The 17,931-nt window shown below is 51.7% G+C and overlaps 1 protein-coding gene across 7 annotated transcripts in view; it reads left to right on the top strand.

The window, feature by feature from the left end:
• The window catches only part of LOC123929077 (myosin phosphatase Rho interacting protein), a 154,217-nt gene that overhangs the window by 53,817 nt on the left and 82,469 nt on the right, over positions 1–17,931 (top strand). The gene's annotated exons all lie outside the window — the stretch shown is intronic.

Here is a 17,931-nt window from a genome sequence, read left to right as displayed (position 1 = left end):
GGTCAATGCAAGAGAGCAAATGCCGCGAAAACCATGTACCGTTACAACTGTTTTTCCCAGTTATGAAATTAACATGTCCATTGAGCAAAGTTTGGAAAAACAGGAAAGCACAAAGATGAAAAGATAAACCAAATGTCCAGAAAAATCATCCACTGTGAACATTTTGGGGTTTAAATGATGAGAGGCCCTTTTTGGTTTCCTTGCTTAGAGCTATTCCCAGAGGAGAGATCCTTCCAGGCATCACCTCGCTGCTGTCAGCTTGTCACACAGGGCAGGCAGCAGAGGGGGGCGGGGCCCATCCTTCTTCGGTGGGGGGCACCCCTCCTCAGGGGTGCAGGGCCAGGTGCTGACCCTGGGAGCCTGGCTTAGTCTGTTCAAGCTGTTGTAACAAGCGCTACACACTGGATGGCTCCTAAAACAGTGCCCTTGATTTCTCGAAGTTCCAGGGGCTGGAAGTTTGAGAGGGGGAGCCAGCGTGAGCAGGTTCTGCTGAGGGCCTCTGTCAGGCTGCAGACCTCTGACTTCTGGTCGTGTCCTCACATGGTGGAGAGCAGAGAGCAGACACGGACGCGGGCTCTCTTGTGACTCTTAGAAGCCACTAATCCCATTCCTAAGGGCTCCACCCTCATGACCTCATCTAATCCTAATCACTTTCCAAAGGCTCCACCTCCTAATAACATCCTACTGGGCAGTTGGGTTTCAGCCTACGAATTTAGAGGGGGCATGGGGCAGATTCAGACATTCCGGCCCAGGGGCGCAGACATTTCTGCCAGTGCAGAAGCCCTCCAGCTATGCCGGCTGGGCTCTACCTCGGCACTGTAGCCATCCTGGGCAGAGGGTCAGATGGACACAGGTTTAGGTGCTGATAAGTAAACCTGAAGCATAGAGTGCTCCATCCCAAAGGGACTCTGATTTGAGGTACAGGTTGCTGGCCCTCCTGAACGCCCCGGGAAAGTCTGGATTGGGGGGAGCCCGGCGTGTACAACATACAGGGGAAAACAACACTGCCAGCCCGCGCGGTCTAGGCTCACTGGTTGTTTCAAGCAGGGCTTTTTCACCCGCTGTGGAACCCATTCAAACAAAACTAAATTGAATTAATCTGTCCTCCAGCAGTTTGCCAGAAAATAATAGGGTTTGATGTGTGTGGGTTTCAGTTCCAGCTCTACTGCCTGCTAGCTGACCGGGAACACTTTTTGTAACCTTGCTAAATCAAGATTTTCTCATCTGTGCAATGGGGAGAATAATAACAGCTTCTTGGGCTTGTGGACATTAAACAAGAACTCGGGGGAGCTGCCTTTCCTTGTCTTCCCTGCCCCACTTCTGCGGCCTGGGGAATTCATCTCCGGTGCTAAGGGGAGGGAAGGGAGGTAGGTGGCCATGTCCCGTTCTACTCACCACAGGCGTGCTTCCCCCTGAATGCAGGCTCTTTCTGCTCTCACATCCAGCAGAGCCTGCCAGCAGCTTATAAAGCTGAGTTTAACACTTTGGTAATATTATGCCCAGGTTTTTAGATACATATTTTTTCCCTGTTCTTTTAGAAAAAGAATCAAAACTTCAGAAACATTTTGAGAAGAGCAGTGACAGCAGTGAGGACTTGATGCATATTATTTCCTATTTTTTTGGAGTTCCCTTGTGCCCTGGCGATAGCCCCCAGCCTAGAGCATTGAGGAGTCAACAAGATGAGTGTCGAGTGGCTGTCCTGCCGAGCGTGCGCACCTCTGTGGCCGAGGCGGCATTCGCTGCCAGCACCACCACCCTCCCGAGCTTCTCTCCGGTTACTTAGAGCCTGCTGGGCAGCAGAAAGGCAGATGTCCACGCCCTTTGTTCTGGGTTTACCTCTGGAAAAACAGTTGGCTGCTCCTGTTCTTCCTGCCTTTATCCAGCCGAACCCAGTGCAGTTCTGTGGCTTGACCTCATTTATTTATTCCTTCTGTAGCCACTCTGTCTGCCATGTGCCCCTGGAGTTGAGAGTACGTGTGGAACTCATGCACTTGAAGCGGCGTGTGTCCATATCGTGTACACAGTTGTCCACGGGTTGGAAAACCCACGTGTGCCTGACTCTAGGTGCAGTCTGTCCTGTTGAGTCGTTCCTGTGAGTTCCTCTCCTCTGCCTACCCATAGGTGTGCATTCTGTCCCCTCTGCCCCCTGAGGTCTTGTCTCCCTCTAGGCAGGGTGAGGTGGTAAAGTGCATATTGGACCAGGCGTCAAAGGCTTGGTGACTCCACGCAGCTGCAGACTAAGTTACTTCCAGGCTTGGGTCAGATATGCATAGTGAAAGTCTAGAGTAAAGACATATTGGTAAAGTATAGAGCTACAGAGGCCTCGCTTGTCCCGTCAGCTTCCTGTACAGAGGAACCGGTCACCGTCCCTAACCTACCCTGTCCCCCGCCCCGCTGGCTCTGGAGCCCTGTGTTCACTGTCCACAGTGCTAGGGGGAAGCTCGGGGTGTCCGTTTGTCTGACCCCAGGACAGCAGAGGCTTCCCTGGGATCCAGCTGCCTGGGCTGTTCTGGAAGCAGTAGCTTCTATTTTTAGTAAGCTGCCTGATCGGAGGCCTTGTGGAACTTAACCCGCTCACCTTGTGCTTTGATCCTTCTGTCTGGCCTTCTCTCTTTACATGGAAAAAGTTGAAGTTCATGCCCTGACCAGAGCAAATCTGTTTTTGCTGGAGACAGAGGCTCTCACTGTGAAAACCCTGCCCCTCCCACGGCCCCTGTTGTCTCTTAAGTAATTTCCAGTAGGCTGTTAGCATTGATGCTGGTTCCTTCCTGATAGGGTCCTTCATGGTGAACGAGTGTCTCCCACTCTTATCTGCTGTATCAGGACATCACGGGAGTGAAAAAGAGCATTGAAAATGATGGAAGCATAATTCCCTGCAAGAAAACAGATTGGTTTCAAATATGCTGTCCGTACATCCTGCCTCAGACAATGGCCCTTTGCACATGATTTCCCTGACTTCTGATGCCCTCGTTTTATTTTAAGCTGGAATAATCAAATCTTTGAGTAAAGCTTCTTTGTTCCTTTTTAGCAACAGGACATCTCATAGAACATGAGGTAGGGTGTTGTCTTGGTAACAATCATCATTTAACTTTTCCCCAAACAGAGGGAACATTTTATGACTTTAACAGCTTCGGGGCTAGCGTGTAGAGTACATTCACAACCTGAGGGAGGGGTCTCATCCTGCTGCCCGCAACGCCGTCTGCAGTTGGGGGCCGACATTTCAGAGACAATTGAGGTCATATAGTCAGTGACCCTGGCATCTCAGTTCACCCCAAATTTAGAAATCCTAGGACTAAAATTAACTCAAGGCATTTAATTAGCTTCACAGGGGAGGTACGTCCAGTTCGTGCGGTGCTGGGAGGGAAAATGGACCTGTGGGGTTCAGAGGACCTTTTAGGGCAAGGAGGACTTCACTGGCAGTGCGATGGCAGCCCTCTGCACACTTTTGGCCATGTGTGATCCGTCCTGATTGCTCACCAGACACCTTATTGGCTGGTCAGCGCTGTGTGGGTGCAGAGTTCTGAAGCAAGACCAGGGCCCCACGCCTGCTTCGACTCCTTCCTAACTTGCACAGCTCTCTCAGCTTCGCAGGGAGTCTGACCCACCGCCTCTTCACACTGATGCTGAGGTCCTACTGACCTTGTATGGTTTTTGTGAAGAATAAATTTGAATTGTGTGACTCAAGCACAGCTTCCTTCCTGGGGCATGCTGGGGTGCCTGCTTCGTCGTGGAGACAGGGACCTGCTACTTCTTGTGCCAACCTTCTGGAAGAAGAAACGTCAGCTGATGCCTGTGGGCAAGTAGACCTTGTTCCCTGAGTGGGGTGTCTTTGTTCTCTGACTCTGTTCTAAGGGGCACTTTCTAGAAAGTGACTCTCTCAGCCATTCCGTTTGGTACCTTATTTTTTCCATGATGACCTTGACCAGCACCCTGTAATTAGACCCATGAGCTGGACACTCAGGACTTTAACTTTTCTGGCAGAAAAGGCACCTTGCTGTTTCCTCACTTGTTCTTTCATTTGGTAATCTCTAAGCATCTACTCTGTTTCTGCTGGGGAGCTAGGAAATTGGACGAGCCCTTCCTCCCGACAAGGGAGCTCTAGGCCTTGCTGAGGGATTGACACATGGACACCTAAGGAGGGCAATACAGAGCCTCCACGCAGGTACCACCAGGTGAGGGGTGGGGAGGAAGGAGAGCTGGAGGCAGCTGGTAGGGTTCCCATCAGGGGCAGTGTGTGACTTGGACCTGGAAAGAGGTGTATGTGGGAGCACGACCGGCCCACCAAAGAGCTAGGAGCTTTCAGATCCGTGGAGAGCGGCAAACACACTGGCCTGCCAGGGAGAGCCTCGGGATCACACAGTCCATGTGGGGGGAGGACAAGGTGGAAACTCCTTATTGCCCCTGCGGTCTACATTCTGGACGTTATGGGTTCAGCCAGTTGGGGAGTTTGTGAGTGCGTGTATGGACACGTGGTTCTCACACCTCCTCTTCTCCAGACCACCTTGTTCTGGAAGAGAACCTGCTTATGCTTTTGCAGAGAGGACACTGTCCAGAGCCCCAAGCCTGGGGAGTGGTCTTCTGAAACCCTCAGGAATAAAAATGAGGTTAGACACATGAATTGAGATCAAGATAGCAGGTTTGGTTGTTACAAAATCTCCCTGTGGCAAACATAACATTTTTTTACTTTCTCTTTGGCCCAAGCTGCATGCATTCTCATAGATTCTGATACTTGGAGATATCAGCGTAGTGGAGGCCAGTATGCCCAGACACCCAGGAATGAGGCCTGTGAGAGGCCACAGAGGGCTGGGTGAGCAGAAACTTTCACTTCCAGGCCCTGGCGCAACAACCTGCCAGTTGTGTAACTTCAAGTATAAACAGTTCTTTTGGGTAACTGTTTTATTGAGATAGAATTCATGTACCATATGATGCCTGCATTGAAAGCAACCAGTTCAGTGGTGTTCAGTGTATTTGACAGAGTTGTGCAACCATCAGCGCAGCCGATTCTAGAACAGTGGGTCATCGTTCAGAGAGAAACCCTGTACCCATAGCCATCATTCCCCACTTGCCTCCCATGCCCCCTCGCTCTGGACAACTTTCTGCTCTCTGGAGTTGCCTGTTTGGACATGTCCTATAGATGGAATCCTACGATATATGTCCCTTGGTATCTGCTGCTTTCTCTCAGCAGGAGGTTTTCAAGGCTCACCTGTGTTGCAGCAGGGGTCAGGCAGCCATTCCCTTTTAAGGCTGAATAATATTCTGTTGTGGATCTACCACATTTTGTGTGTCCATTCATCTGTTGGTGCACATCGGGGCTTCCGCTTTGTGGCTGTTAAGAATCATGCTGCTGTCAACAGCCGTGTACAGTTTTAAAAGCTGAGGTTACAGTTTTCTTGGTTGGTGTACCTGGGACTGGAATTGTTGGGTCAGATGGCAACTCCATGTGTAAGTTTGAGGAACCGCCAGGCTGTTTTCCACAGGAAGCGCCGCTTCGCATCCTGACCAGCAACATAGGAAGGGTCTGATTTCTCCATGCCTTCCTCACACATTGTCTGTCTTCTCATCATACCCATCCCAGTCGGGGGAAGCGGTATCTCTTTGTGGTTTTGATTTGCATTTCCTCGATGGTTGAGCCAATTTTTTACCTCTCTGCACGTGTCTTCTTGTGAGTAAATGTAGGACGATGATGAAGGATGTGTATTTTACTTGTTAGATACTCTTATAAGCACATCGCTTCTTGGCCTTTTGGCTAAGATCAAATGTAGATATTCTTATAAGCGCATACTGTGTGGTCTGTGTTGTTCTTAAGTGCTCTGTACGTGTTAGCTCGTCTAATCCTCGTGACAGCCTTTACGAATTATGAATGTTTTACCTCTCGTGTTGTAGACGAGAAAAACTAAGAGCTTGAATCACCTGCCTAAGGTCACACTACTATGCAGCTATGTGAATACTGTTGTCACCCGTGCCCAGCATTTCTTGGCATGCTAGCAGTGGTTTCCTGGGTGCACGTGCTAGGGTATGCCTGGTTGATCCTGTGGGGGCCAGACATCCATAGGGTTTGTGGCACTGAGCCTCTGGCTGTGTGAGCTAGTTGATGGTGAATTACCAGAACTTATTTTTCCTTTCCTGATAGTTGCTTCTGCATCCCCAGTAGAGGAGATGTGCCATGAAGAATGGGCACAAGTTCTCTGCCCGTTGGGCAGCTGTGTCTTTCGTCCTTCCTTCCTGCTGAACAGTCCAAAGCTGCAGTCAGGTCTGGGTGGGAAGCCTCAAAGCAGAACTACTTCTCCATCCTTTCTTTGTCCCCGTCACCTTCCTCCCCTGGCTGCTAGCAGAGCATCACAGGGACAGAGGCCCAGTTGTTTTCTTTCCGCTGTGTCTTCTCTGAGCCTCTCCCCAAAGGTCACCCCCTAGGGCTCAGTGAGCAGGCCCTTGCAGGCCCAGGCAGCCGCCCCCTCCATTCGGAGCTGGGGCCGACCCGTCCAGTCTTGCTTTCCATCTGTCCCCCAAAAGAGAACTTGATGCCCAGCGGCCTGGGCCATGAGCTCTGTTCTTAAGATGCTGTTCTGTTATTTCCCCGAGACAGTCTGTTCTAGGACACTTGGTAAGGTTTTCTGTCTTGGTAGAGGTTTGCTCTCTTGGCGTTCTTATTGATTTGGGGAGTGGTTGGCAGATGCTCGAGCCGAGAGGGGCCTTGTTACTTTCACGTCCATCTGTGGAACAGTCCCACATGCCCACCGTGTGTGCTTGTTTTTTTCCTGTATTTCCTCTTGTATCAGGGTTCCCTACTTGAGGGTTACATAAGCCTCACACAAAAGCCTAGAAATAGACTTTTGTTGTTTATCCTCAAGTGGACACTAATCTCGTTCAGCGCAACCTGAGATGGGCCTCACTTTCCCCCAGGACCGGGGAGCGCTGTCTTCTGCCCACAGTGTGGGTTTGCCTGCCCTTATGGTCGGAGGGAGCAGAGCGAGGGCTGGATGGCGCTCTTAGACCGCTTCACCTGCAGGCTCCGGGCCAGCTCTGCAGAGGCCTCTGCCACCATCCCTCAATGGTGGGGCCAGCCGTGCCTCGAGTCCCCGGGGTGCCAGTCACTGTCTATGGCCCATTTTTGTGGCAGGTTGCTCTTAAAACTGTGTGGGAAGCCCCCATTCCAGTGCTGCTCTTCCTGGGGCCGGACTGCTCTGGCCTTGTGAGGCCCTCGGGATGAGAAAACATGCATCTCCAGGGCCGGATTGGCAGATTTTGCCTCCAAGTCACATCCCGTGAGGCAGAAGGGGAGGGTCGGTTGCTTGGTGGTGGCAGTTCTGTTGGAGGCCCTGGCACAAAAGAGGCTGTTTTGGACCATCTGAAGTCCAGTAAGGAGGAGATGCTTTCAAGTCAGGCCTTGTTCCTCTGGAAACCATGCAGTTCTCCAGAAGGGGCCATGCTCGGTGACCTGGGCAGGACCTTTTTAATACACTGTAGGTTTTCTGTTTTTGGTTTTGGTCTTTGTTTTTTTTACACTTTAATTTTTTAAATGACAGTATATGACATAAGACATCTTTCCCCCAAAGGGAGGTCTGTAATAAACCTTTTACTGAAGTAAACCATACATACAGAAAAGCCTACATATCTGTCACAAGGTACAGCTGGATGAGTTCTCAAAAAGCAAGCAGACCTGTGTAGCCAGCACCTGAGTCAGGATGTGCGGCGTCTCCAGATGGGTTGGGGGAGCTCCTCCAGGGTAAGTGTCTATGGGGTGCTGTTCTGGGCCGTCGTGTCCCTTCAACCCTGCTGACACAGCAGAGGTACTCAGTAGTTACTAGTCCACTGAATGGTTGATGAGTGAAAGGAAATTTGATTCCCGTTCTGTGGGTCCTTCCCAGCAAGCCTGTGGTCGTTTCTGGGCATTTCTGCCTCTTGGCCCTTTGTGGTCAGCTTGCAGAAGTGCCTCTGCTGGAGGACAGCAGACAGCAGTGGGAAGCACGGAGGGCCTGCTGTGAGAAAGCCTGTGGTGTCCAGAGAGTTGAGATGGGGCTGTTCTTCCAGGAATGCTTCTGGAGACCACCCTCACAAATCGCCATCCCCCTGCCCACCCACACGCCTCACAGGGCCCAAACAGGGCCCACGACAGGATTGCTGTTGGTCCAGGACTTGGCCGCCTGAGTTTCCCAGTGCCTCTGACCAGTTGAAGGCTCTGCCAGGCCCGCTGGACAGACCCAGGGGGAGAGCTCTTCATGGGGAGACGTGTCAGCCCCTGTCATGAGCATGTCTCAGCGGCTGGGTGTTCATTATGGTTGATGAGTGTCATGAAAAAAAAGCCCCCACTTGTGCATGAGAATTGCGGCTAAGCCTCTGTAACTGAGCAGTACGTAAGTCTGCTCAGCCTGGGAAGAACAGGCTGGGAATGGCACATTTTGAAGATGGGTCTTAAAACATGACTGTTGTCACTGCAGAGCCCCAGGAAGTGGGGGTTTCTGAGATTGCTTGGCAGTTGTCAGTAAGAAAGAGACCAGAGAGAACTTCCAGAGTGAGGACGTCCTTGTCGATGCGAGCCTTCGGCGGGCGCTTGCAGAGGATCTCCTCCTCCCAAGTCCCTTCACTGCGGTGCTGCCATCTTTGAAAGTGGAGGATACGCTGAGGAGAGACTTGACGTCAAGCCCTCTCCTCTCGGAAGGCGTTCTATCTTCCCCCCATTTACTTATTTCTTTGCTCCTGCTTCTGTGATTTGGAAGTCTAACCAGAAGGCTGTCAGGTTTTGATGTCCTCCAGGCTCCCTACCCCAAGAGGGAGGGTGTTGGTGCTGGTGTGGTTTTTCTGTAGACTGAGGAGAAGCATGTGGGTCTGGGAAGTAGAGGGTGCTTCTTCCAGGTGGCCCCCCCTCCTCCTGGTGACAGGGGAACCCTGGCGGGACTGGGCCCTGTTCAGGTTGCTCCTTTGTGGCATTTGGGCACAGAGTCTGTCCTTAGAGGGATTTCTGGGCCCTGGGTCTGAGGCCGGTTCCCTTCTCCAGCTGCAGCACGTGCGCCCTGAGTCCCGGGCTACTGCCGCCGGTGGACACTTGGCAGGTTCCTCAGCAGTTTGTCCCGGGTGCCCTGCGGGAAGCCTGGAGACCGGTGCTTGGCAGGAAGGGGAGGCACAGAGGTCCGTGGCTCTGGCCTGGTCTGTATTCTCGTGGACTCGGAGCATAATGCTCCAGAGCACAAGGGTGTCCTGCCAGACGCCTCTTGTGACCCCCATACCCGTTTCTCACCTGGTCTTCCAGAACCTGGACAGCCAGGGAGCCCCAGTGATTCTTGATACATGACAAGCTTGTGTTTCTCTGTCTCTGGCACGTTTGGATTCTTGAAGTAAATGTGAGAGCTTCTCCCCAAAGGGCAATTTAAAATCTGAGCTTTCAGTTTGACTTGGTCTTGTTAAGCTGAGCCCTGTGGTGGGCCCAGGCCTGTTTGCTGCATGGGCTCGGCAGCATGCTTGGTGGAAGGGGTGTGTATTTGGGGGGGAGTGCACTGCTTATGGGTGCCCTGCGGTTCAGCATATCGCTGATGTGGGCAGTGAGCTCCCCTGCATGTGCTGGGCTCCCGCCGACGCTTGCACACAGCAGAGGCCAAGGAGCTGGGCCCAGAGCTCAGGGCAGGGGCTGTGGAGGCAGGAGTCTGCTTCCCGAACTGCCGTCTTCACGGCACCTCCTCCCATGGCCAGGGCTCTTCGGGGCTTTGCCCCTGTCATCACACAGAAATGCTGTGGCCCTGGTTGCCTTCCCCACCCCCCACATCCTCACAGGCGGCATCATTGCCTGGCATGACCTCCATTTTCTCAGGGGTCTCACTGGGTCACTGGAAGGGAAACTGCCATTCTCCCCTGCCTGCCCTATTCCCTCCGGGTGTCTGAGGGTTGCATTTTCTTGCCTCATTGCAGCCGGTAGGGTTTTGCGGGGTACTGTCCCGAGCACTGGGTGCTGGGCACCTTATAAAATCACATCTCTGGTGGGATCTGCTCTTCGTCTCTACCCTCTCTGTCCCCACCTCCCTCCTCTACCAGCAAGCTCTGCCCAGCTGTGTTTTGTCTCTGCTCCCCCTCTCTGTCTTTGCTTTCATCGGGTCCTCTTGGGCCTGGCCAAAAGCTGTGTGAGTGACTTCATCCAGCTGGATGGCCGCCCCGGGCCAGCCAGCCAGCCAGCTGCAGAGCAAGCCTGCTGCGGCACCACGCGGATCCGGGTCCCCCCTTGGGGCAGTTGTTCCCCACTCTGCATGGACGTTAGGAGCACCAGGGGACTTTTTAAATAACTCTGACGCCCCCAGAAAATTTAAATCTGTGTCTCTGGATATGGAACGTCTACTTAAAAATCTTCCCGGGTGATTCCATGATTCAGCAGAAGTGGAGAACCACTGCTTTAAGCTCTAAGACCTTGCGCTTTAAGACTACTTGCCTTCTTTCTAGCCTTTCTGATGAGGCTGTGGTCCCGGAGAGCCTCTCCTCCCTGCTCTGCCCCGCAGCACCAGGGGTGAGTGGGAAGCTGCTGCGGAAGGGCTCTGGGGGCTGTCACGGCTCCTGGCAGCAGAGTGCCTTACAGGGGTGCTGCAATGAACAGCAGCTTGTTTACCTGGGATCTACCTGGCAGGCCTGTAGGTAGGAACTCAACTGCGTGGGACAGCAGCACCCCCTTCCTCCCAAGCTAAGGCAGAGTGGAAGGCTAGGAGCTGGGATGTGGGAATCTCCATATAAGGCCACCGAGGCTCTAGTCCGCCTGCCTGCCTGCTTGTGTGCCAGCCTCCGCCTCCTTCGTGGCTCCTGCCCACCTGCCCCTGGAAGGCTCCAGAGACAGCTCCCACAGGCCTGACGGGCCGCTTCCGCCAGGGGAGCCTTGAGTCCCCCCTCATTCCCTTTTGTCTTTGGTCTTCTCCTTTCCCGCCTAATCTAACATGTCCTGGGAGAGAGGGCTCAAGAACTCATACAGCAGGCATAACATGCTCACCTAGTGTCTTTTCTCCTCCCTGCTGAGCTCTTGGGTGTGCGGGGAACTCGGACAGGCTCTCTCTCCCTGGCACTTCACGGGGATAGATTGCAGGCAGTGGTGAAGAAAGGAGGTGTGCGCCCCTGGGAATGAGCGGAATGTACAAGACTAAAGGCAGAAGGGAGTGCCCATGAGCACTGTGCTCCTGTGGATGACATTCTTTCCTGTAGGGGACTGGCTAGCAGTTCTGGAACTACTGGGCACATGCACCGCGACCGGACATTTAGGAATTGGACGGTGGACAGTGGGGCCAGTGTTGGAGTGGGTGCTTCCAGGCAAAAAAAAGGGGGGGGGAAGCTAGCACGATCCATGTGGTGCTGGATTAGAGGCAGAGCTAGCAGCATGCTGAGTTTAATAGCGTTGTATAAGGAGAGACAGAGAGAGAAAGGGAGAGGGAAGGGTGGATGTAAGTGGGTGGACACAGACGGATTCTGTGCGTCTCCATTTCCGTGCTGTTGGCTCAGAAGGCCTGGAGGCCACAACGCCTCAGCAGCAGCGAGCATCCCTAGCACCCGGGTCTTGGTTCTAAGTACCTTCTCTAAGCTCCTAAGCGGGCTGCTCGGAGAAGTGGCTGGCTCTGGGTCCTGGCCGGAAATACACAGGCTGGGCCTGGAGCACCTTCTAGTGCCAGGCGTCAGGGGAGCACTTGGAGAATGTGCTTGTGTGCACACTGACATGATCTGTCAGAGATACAGGAGCCGACCGAGGAGGCCCTCCTCACTGACTGAAGCTACAACAGAAGACATAATTGGAGCAACAAAATACATAATGCAGAGTTGGAATATAATCCAGAATATAAAATAAATACCCACAAGTCCATGTAAGTAAATGATTGAAGAAATAAACAAAGGAGAAGAAACAAAATCTCCTTGCAGAAGAATTCCAGATAACTTGGGTGGCGACTCCCCGCTCAGGGAGCTGGAGCTAACTCCCCACTGCTTATGGGCCGGCTGTGCACAGAGACTTCTCTCCTATCCCAGGGGAAGCAGCAACTCTAGAGTGCAGAGCGCAGCCAGTGATCACAACCTCAGCCAGGTGTGCCCAGTCGCCATCAACAGTGAGTAGTCCTGTGCCCTGGATTGGACGGAAGTCGAGCGGGCTTCACCTCCGTGGTCTTCCTCCCCCAAGCCCCGAGCCCCAGTAGAACCAGGAGAAAAATGCCAAATTCCAATGTAGAGATACTCCACAAAATATCTGACCAGTGATATCATGAATAAGGCAAGTCTGAGAAAGTGTGACAGCCAAGAGGAGCCTAAGGTGATTGATGACTAAATGTAATGTGGGGTCCTGGCACAGAAGAAGTATGTTACGAGGAGACTAAAGGAAATTGGAATAAAGTAGGGACTTCAGTTAATATCCTAGAGCACTGGGAGCGTCTGGGTGGCTCTGTGGGTTAAGGCCTCTGACTTCAGCTCAGGTCATGATCCCAGGGTCCTGGGATTGAGCCCCACATCGGGCTCTCTGCTCCGCAGGGAGCCTGCTTCCTCCTCTCTCTCTGCCTGCCTCTCTGCCTCCTTGTGATCTCTCTCTCTGTCAAATAAATAAATAAAATAAAATAAAAATCCTAGAGCACTGTTGATTCATTAATGATAAATGTACCACATTGGTGTGAGGCGTTAATTACAGGGTAAAATGGGTGAAGGATATGTGGGAACCCTTTGTACTAACTTCTCAACTTTTCTGTAAATCTAAGTCTATCCTGAAATAAAAGTTTATTTTAAAAAATTTTGTTAAATGAAGTACCGTAGAGGGGCGCCTGGGTGGCTCAGCCAGTTAAGCATCTGACTCTTGATTTTGTTTCTGGTTGTGATTTCAGGGTCATCAGATCAAGCCCCACATTAGGCTCTGTGCTCAGCAGGGAGTCTGCTTGGGATTCTCTTTCCCTCTCCCTCTCTCAAATACATACATACAAACATACATACATACATACATACATACAAGAAGTACCATAGAAACTTGGAGAAAGAGGAAATATCTCTAGACTGGGAAGCCAGGGAAGGCTGCGAAATGAGAGGCCAGTGGGTTGCTCTTGAAGGAAAGGAAGACCCGCCCCTGGCCAGGAAGCCCAGGCAGGTGTGCAGCACAGAACAAGTGGGGCTGGGGTGGTGGGAGCGAAATTAGACAGTGGGTGGGCTCGGGTCACAATTGCAGCGTTACCAAGGGCTTCCCTCCATCTCCCTGTGGGCCTGGGCACCTTGCCATGTGTTGAGCCAGGAACCTCTGTTCCCTGCCTCTGCAGTGGGAGGCCTGGTGGTGGTGGCGACGGATGACGGTGGGGAGCGAATGACCATGGAGGCCTGGCATCCTTCTCAGGCTTAGCTGTGTTTTAGTGATAAGACTCTTTTAGACTCTTCTGTCTGATTAAACCAAGGCATCAGACCAAAATAGGGGAACTGAGGCCAGACTCCTCTGTCATCAGGTCCCTCAGCACTTGGAGGGAGGACTTGCAGCTTTCTCACCTTCCTGCTTCCCCACTGTGCCCCAGTCTTGCTGTGAGATCAGATCCGTGCTCCAGCTCCTTGCTGCCAGGCTCCCCCTGATCCCTTCCCTGTGCTTCACTCCTTATCTCCTGCTTTCCTGCCCCGGGGAGGTGATGCCAGTGGAGATGATGCCAGCCTCAGATTTACAGGGACAAAATGTTCATGTATTGAAGGAGCCTTAGCAAATGCCCTTCCTCATCTCCAGCTGAACTCCGTGTCCGCAGCTCCTGTTGCCTGAGCCTGGCTCTTCCCATAACGAGCTTGCCAGACAGTTCTGATCTTGGTGCCACAAGAAGCCTTCAAGACATTAAACTTCCTTGTCCTGGCCTCCTCATGCCATGCTTCCTCCAGGCTGTTTTAATGCCTCCATTTTGCGCTGCCCTCTCTGTGGTGGGTGCCATGTCTGCCCCCGGGGCCTGGTGTCCAGTGCATGTTTGTTGAACTAATGATTTTTGGAGACGGTGGCCCTATTAGCCCCATCCCCTCCTCAGTCATCCCTCATTCTCTAGATTACACAGCCCTGGGTCTTTCAGTTGGCTTCTGTAGGCCTCTATTTAGGGCCCTTCTCTCCACTGCTTGTCACTCCTATGAACCAAGTTCTGTTTATTTCTGGCCTTTGTTAAGTTCTGACTTGTGTGAGCCCCATCCTCAAGCCACCTTCTCTGCTCCTTCTTCTGGAGGAAGATGGCCTCCTTGGACTGTGGCTGGGGCTGCCTTGAGAGGCATTTCAGAGCAGGTGGGGATTGAGAGGGGTCATGGGAGGACCGAGTAGCCTGCTGGGGCTCTGTGTCAGCTGCCAAATCCTGGGCCGCCCTGACCCACAAGGGAGGATCTGGGATCCCTTGGCTCCAGTAGGCCGCCTGGTGGCCCTGGGCATCATGGGGCTGAGGTCAGCTCTGCCCAGCTGCCTGAGTGCCCTTGGGCCGTCTGATCCCTCAGGGCCTTGCTTTGTCACCTGCTGGATACCCAATGTCTCAGGCCTTCCACTCTGATGGACATGATCCTTTCCCAGAAGGAAGCTCTTTCTGTTGGGAAGTGACATGACTGTTGACAGGGACTGTCACTGTTCCTGTCTTCATTGAACCTGAGAGGAGGAAAGCTGAGTTCAAGTTCTTTTCTTGATTGCCACCTTCCTTCATCCTCCCTCATTCCTCAGACTCTGCCCCCCGCCAGTGTTCCTGCTCCATCCTTCACCCCTTTGAGGTGAAGAGGGTGCATCCTCTTCCCTTTCCTGCCACACCCCTGCTCCAGCCAGGCTGTCCTCTCGGCCACCCTTAGTGGTCTCCCAGAGAACTTTCCAGCTCCCGCAGTCTAAACAGGCTGCTGTCTCTCTGCCTCTACACCTCCACTTGCCTTCTCATCCTGGCTGCCTGAGTCTCATTACTTGTGGCATTAGCTTATTAGGAGGGTCTGTTTTCTGTGAAGGCAGGGAAATAGAAAAAAGGTAGTTGGAATATAGGCCAAGCACAAAAGGAAGGAAGGAAGGAGAAAAGGAAAAGGAAAGGATGAATGAAGTTTTAGAATATAAATGAGGTTTGGTGGGGTGAGGTCCTGAGCCGAAGACCAAGAATGAATTCTTAAGGCATCTTTGGTGCAAAATGGTGGTTTATTAGAGCATGGGGACAGGACCTGTGGACAGAAAGAGCTGCTGCCCTGGGGTTGTGAGGAGTGGTCTGTTATAAGATGGGAGGCGATCAGGGATGGCATAGGTTTCTAAGGAATTTTGGAAGCAAGGTTTCCAGGACCTTGAGGGGCTAGCAGTTGTTGGGAAAAGGTCATTTATTACCGTCAAATAAAACCTTAGTCATGAAACTCTTCAAATATATATCGGTGGGCCATATGCTTGGGGATGATCCCCAGCATGTATCTTGGAGGGTTTGGAGATAAAGGAAGTTTCCAAAGGAATTTTTATATGTTAAAGCAGACCCACAGGATCCTGCTTGGGTGGGGGGCGTGCGGTCAGGCTAGGATTGCCTTTTGCCCTTAGCAGAGTATTCAGGTGGAGGCAGTTGAGTCTCTAGAGGAACGTCACTCTGCCTGTTTCAAGGACTTGTCAGAGGTTAAGGAAATTTAATAACTTTTCTTCTGCCTCTGTTTCCCACATCAGAAAGAAGGAAGGAAGGAAGGAAAAAAATCTAGTTCTGTAGTACCTGTTCTAGCCCTGAGTCATCCCTGGCGGCTCTTTGTTCTCAGCCTCATAGACCTTGAGTCCTTCTGGCTCTGTCTTTCCCGCATATCCCAGTCAGTCACTCTTCACCCCATACACCATCAGCATTCCAGTCCGGGCCATCGTTTCTTCTGCCTGCCTCACTTGTCTGGGGTCAGAGGATTCTTGGGAGGTGCACCCCCCTAGCACAGTGCCTGCCATGCAGTAGGTGCTCAGTAAATACCTGTCCTCTGTACCTAAACATCTGTCCCACAAGTTTATAAGGTGATTACATGGACTCGTAGGCAGGGCCTTGAAGACTTCCTTCACTCTCAGTAGATGGGATTGTAAGTGTAAAGTTGAAGTAGGTTCTGGTTCCCGAGAACTTAGGCAGGGTCCACAGTCCCAGGTGTGAGTCAGACAGGAGTCTTCTAGGTCGGCCCCCAAAGACTGTATGACCTACCGGGAGAAGGGGCCTAGACAAGGGACATTTGCGCAGGCAGGCAGGCAGACTGGCCGAGAACTGGGGAGGAAGAGGGGGCACAGGTGCCAGGTGGACACCAAGAAGGCAAAACTATGAAGGCAGGGTTTAGTGGCTCTGTTGCTGGGGGAAGGAGATCGATTGACTTCCAGGGCCGTAGCTCAGGAAGTCAGCTTGCTGGCTCTGCACCAAACTTGGCCAGTGTACAAAACCAGACTAGTCCTGTTCAAGTCAGAAGGCTCATACCTGTAACAGGTGCTCATTTGTTCATAGTTTGTACCTGAGGTCACCATACCTTCCAGGAAAATAGTTCTTACATTGTCCAGGTCCAGTTGTGGTGTGAAGTATTGATACCCTATAGGAGAAAAGATTCTGGGGGCCCATGCTTTGCGGGGAGAGGGGTCCCTCCTGCCCTTGAGCTGAGGATTGGAAATGGGGAGAGGTAGGAATAGGAAGCTGGTGGGGGGTGGTTGAGATCTGTGCCCACTAAGGCCTCTTTTCTCTGCTGGGGAGGACCTCACGCACGGCCGCTGTAAGCTGGGCTAGCCTTGGCCAGGCTCCATCGCTCATGTGATCACTTCCACACAGGAGCATGTCAGCCCACAGGAGGCATTTCCCTGTGCCTGCTGCCCTGTTTCTACTGTGCAGGTTGCCTAGAAAGGCAACTCCCCGACATGGGAGTCCAAGTTGGCCTGGACAGTTGGTTCTTTGTGAGTGTGAATGCGTGTGTGTGTGTGTGTGTGCAGGTATATATAACACGACACTATCCTGTCAGTGTCCAGTTCGGTGACATTCAGTGCATTCACATGCTTGTGCAACCCTCACCATCACCACCACCCATCTCCAAAACTCTTTCATCTTCCCGAACCGAAACTCCATACCAGGTAAACACTAATGTTTGTCCTTTTGTGTCCTTAACAAAGTGTTTTTAAGTTCAGCTATGATACCCGGTGTATCCAAACTTCATCCCTTTCTATGGCTGAATAATAGTCTCTCGTATGTGTATGCCACATTTTGTTTATCTGTTCATGCATCAGTGGACACTTGGGCTATTTCTGCCTTTTTGCTATTGTGAATAATGCTAAAATGAGCATGCGTGTACGAACATCTCCTCGAATCCCCTGCTTTAGTTCTTCTGGGTATACATTTAGATGTGGGATTGCTGTGTGATATGGTAGTTCTGCGCTTAATTTTTCAAGGACCTGCCAAACTGTTTCTCGCAGTGGCTATACTGTTTCTCGCAGTGGCTCTACCGTTTTATCTTCCCACTAGCAGTGCACAGCATCTCAGTTTCTCCTCTTCTTGCCAACATTTGTTATTTTCACTTTTTTTTTTTAAATTAAAGCCATCCTTACAGGTGTGAAATGGTATCTCATTGTGGATTTAGTTTGCATTTCCTTAATAACTAATGATGCGTCAAACATTTCTTCATGTGCTTATTGGACATTTGCTTATCTTCTTTGGAGAAATGTCTGTCTAAGTCTTTAGGCCGTTTATTGGTTTTTTTGCCTTTGAGTTTTAGGAGTTCTTTATCTATTCTGCACATTAATTCTTTATCAGATCGTGATTTGCAACTGTTTTCTCCCATTCTGTGGGTTGCCTTTTCACTCTTGTGATAGTGTCCTTCGACACACAGAAGTTGTGGGTTGTTTTTTTTTAAAGATTTTATTTATTTATTTGAGAGAGAGAGCACATAAGCAAGGGAGAGGGAAAGGGAGAAGCAGGCTCCCCGCTGAGCGGGGAGCTGGATACAGGGCTGGATACGGGGAGGGATACAGCTCGATCCCAGGACCCCAGAATCATGACCTGAGCCGAAGGCAGACACTTAACC

The sequence above is a fragment of the Meles meles genome, chromosome 18 (assembly GCF_922984935.1).
Source record: "Meles meles chromosome 18, mMelMel3.1 paternal haplotype, whole genome shotgun sequence".
NCBI classification, from domain to species: Eukaryota; Metazoa; Chordata; class Mammalia; order Carnivora; family Mustelidae; genus Meles; species Meles meles.
Note: the sequence above shows the minus strand (reverse complement) of the source record. Positions and strands in the feature narration are given on the sequence as shown.